General features: G+C 53.6%; 1 non-coding gene across 1 annotated transcript; it reads right to left on the reverse strand.

Moving 5' to 3' along the window:
- Positions 1-363: 363 nt before the first annotated feature.
- On the reverse strand, positions 364-472 carry LOC122228978. The gene has a single exon (XR_006206859.1). It is a non-coding gene; the product is annotated as a U6 spliceosomal RNA (small nuclear RNA).
- Between the last annotated feature and the right edge of the window lie 3156 nt (positions 473-3628).

A 3628-nucleotide genomic window follows, 5' to 3' on the forward strand; every position in this document is an offset into this window, starting at 1 on the left:
TTGGTTCAGACTGACCCAGGTCCTCCCAGACCTTGAATCCAGTCTCTTGTTTCTGTCACGGCAAAGTCTCACCCTCTCAATCACACGGGCGGTGAGAGACTGTGGTGAGCTTTGGAACCAGACAGACACGGTTTTCAATCCCAGCTCTGCCATCACTTACAAAGGAGCAAGTCTCCTAACTTCTCTGAGCCCCTGGGCTCCAACGCTGCTTTGCAGGTGATGTCGAGCACCCGACACAGCCCTCGGTCATTACAGCCACTGGGTACCTGGCAGTTACTGTTGTTTGTGTAGTGTGTTCAGACAGTTCTGAGTTGGTCAGAAATCCGGCTTTGCTGTTGGGATGTTTCCGCTGATGGGAGGTTGCAGGCTGTTGGGACCATCTGCGGGTTTGCACATCATCCCTGTGCAGGGGCTGTGCTAATCTTCTCTGTATCGTTCCAATTTTAGCATACGTGGACCCCGAAGCGAGCACGAGATTCTGGCTGGTTTGGGGGGAAATGTGACGGTGGCGAGGCGGGGATGGTGGCTGTGGCATGGCCGCAGTGGCCTGGAAGGAACCCCTGTCCGTTTTGCCCAAGCCTTGCTTTCAGGCAGGGACGCACTGAGCCCTCCAGAGACAGAACATTCCGAGGTCCCGCTCCACAGTCTCCATTTCCAAGGATGTGAGTGTGGTCCCAGGGCACGCGTCCTGGCCAGAGGAGCTCAGGACACGCTCACGTCGTGACCTCCCCGCCGAAGAGATGAGTAATAAGGCTCAAGGCTTGCCCAAGGCACCATGGGAAAAGGCGTCCATCATCTTAATGGCCCTTCTCAGACGTCTGGCTTATCTGTGGCCTCTTCCTCATGAAACCCCCTCCCGCAAGCAGTCTATGTGAGCTATTCCTGGCATGTGCTGTGGCACAAAAGTGCGGTTCATCTTTTCAGGGAGACGTGGGGAGGTTGAAAGTCAAAGCCATTGGAACGAACCTTGGCTTTGGAGACTAGTCAAGTGCTTATTAGGCAAGTCCTCGCTCTCCTGGAGAAGAAGAGGAGCAGACAGAGTCTGGGGGGATTTGGCAACAAGGATGGAAAGGGAGCAAGATCTATGCAGTACGTACTGTCTCCTTAGGGAGGGCCGTGGTTATGGGGTGATTGCCTGGTTCTGGAGGGACTCACAGGCTCTAGCGTCAGCCAGGATGATCCAGGTGGGGGAGGGGGCCATGCTGGTCACTGTGCCGGGCGAGGTCTGCAGGGAGAGCAGGGGTGCAGCTTGGCTTGGCTTTGGAAGAGAAGTTTCCCTTCCCCTCAGGCCTCTGGCCACCGCCTTCAGGCACATAATGGTGGCAGAGCAGCTAGGGCTGCTGGGAAGAGAAGCTTGGACTCGGGCTGGAGGGATCTCTACTCTTGCTTTACTCAGAGCCTGAGCCTCTTTGGGCCTCAGTGTCTCCAGGAGGACAACAGAGGTTCTACAAGCTTGCTTCTTTTCTCTCAAAATGGCGGGCTGGAAGCAGAGGTTGATGACAATGTCTCTTGAGAACAATGTCTTTTGGCAGAAGAGGTGATCCAGTATCTCAGCAGGACCAGCCGGACCGCCACCCCGGCGTCTTTTTGGTGAAGGAAGGCAGGGTGGTGCACGAGGACACGGGTGCTCGAGCCACCTGGGGCATCTCCCACCAACTGAAGAAGGGAAGGCCTTCAGAGTGTGTAACCTTCAGATGTACAGGACGCCCATCAGGGCCTCTGCGCTGTGGGTATGAATCCAGGGGGTGGCCAGGATGCCCTCTGGACCAGGGGGGTGTGGATGAAGAAAGCCCTTGGTGGGTTGGTTTTTGTTCTTTGTTTTTGATTTTTTTTCTTTGTTTTTTAGGAAAGAGAGAAGGGAGAACAAGAGAGAGAGTCCTGGGGGACTAAATGGAGATCTCATTCATTTCCCAGGAGCAGGTGCAGGGGCATGTGGAAGAAAGGAGAGCTTGGACAGGGCCTCCCACCTTTTCAAAAAGAGAGCCCCCGTGCTTTTCTTTCTGCAACATATCACAGTTCTGATTATGATTTCCAACCGACAAAAGATTCCTTAGCTGAGCGGGGTGAAAAACCAGTGCCTGAAACCACTGGTCAGCTAGACTGGGGAATTCTTTGCTAACCTCTTCCTTCTCCAAGCCGGGATCTCTGTTCCGGCTTTCTCTCGCTATGTTTCAAAGCACTCCAAAACTTAGTGGCTCACAATAGCAATTTATGGTTTTCTTTCATGAGTTGACTGGGCTCAGGTAGGCGATTTTTGATTGGGATGTCTCTTGTGGTTGCAGTAAGGTGGTGGCCAGAGCTGGAGGGCAGAGGCTCAGTTGGGCAGATGGTCCAACATGGCACGTCTGTGCCTCAGCTGGGAAGCTGTCTTTCCACATGGTCTTGCTCTGTAGACTTCTTCCCCAGTATGGTGGTCTTGGGATAGTCCGACTTCTTGCATGGAGCCTGGCTCCTTCCAGATGCATGACCCAAGAGACCCTGGCAGAATTGCAAGGCATTTTGTGACTTGACCTCAGAAATACAAGTATCACTTCTGTCATATTCGACTCGTCAAAAGCTAGTCACAAGGCCAGCCCACCTTGATAGGGAAGGACTCTGCAAGTCAGTAAACACCAGGAGGCGGAACCATTTGGAGGCCATCTTTGGAGGTTGGCTACCACAGTCCCAAAAGGAGGGAGGACTACACAGGCCTGACCCTTCCATGCCCTGCCTCTGCAGCCACTGTCAGAAGCTGGAGTTGGGGGCCTCAGTCTAGAGTCCTGTCTAAGCTCCAGAATCGGGGCTGGCAAAGTGGGCAAAAGGAAGTCTACCCCCTTCTACTTGTCTCAAGTTCTTTTTACAAGGGACAAAGGCCTCTCTTCCTTAATGATGGACATGAGAAAAGTCACATCCCCTTTAGGAGAACAAACCCAAATCCCTAATTCCAGCATTCTGCTGTGGAAGTGAAGTCATGTTCCCGGACACATCTGTAATACGATCAGACGGTGACGTCTACTTGCCTGTCCGGGCTGAGTCACCCCCAGCCGGCCTCTTGTTTCTGACAACTGTCCCTTTGGCAAACCTAAAAGCAGGAGCCAGCTCCAAGAGGAGCAGGAGAGAGAGGCAGGGTTTGGTCCGGACTTCCTTTCAGGATATACACTAGCGGGAGACTTCTGGTTTCCTGGAATTATTGCTAAAACGCAGACTCTCGTAACAGTACGTTTCAGATTGTAATTTTTCACCCGTGCTGCGCGGGCCCAGCTGGAAACCTAATCCCCTGTTTTGCGTTAGCTGTCACACTTTCCAGCGATTTAACGTGCTCTCCCAGAGAGCCAGGATCAGCCCTCATGTGGCAAGAGCAGGGTTCCCGTGCGTTAGGAGTATCAGTGGCCTCTCTGTCACCATCATCTGAGTGTAGTGCTCCCTGCAGATGTACGACAGTGCCTGAGAGTCCGTCCTCAGGGGGCAAAGATGCTGCATGGGTAAACTGAGAACACCCGAGAAAGGCCACCTCCCAGTGTGAATATGGCGCTTTGGTGGGGGGTGTGGTTGGAGCCAAGGGGCAAATGTGCAGGGTTATTTCCCCTCTTGCTACACGGTGGGAAGAGCGCAGGTGAGCTCCTGGTTGCCGCGGGCGGCATGGGCCTTT

This window comes from Panthera leo, chromosome C1, assembly GCF_018350215.1.
Source record: "Panthera leo isolate Ple1 chromosome C1, P.leo_Ple1_pat1.1, whole genome shotgun sequence".
NCBI classification, from domain to species: domain Eukaryota; kingdom Metazoa; phylum Chordata; class Mammalia; order Carnivora; family Felidae; genus Panthera; species Panthera leo.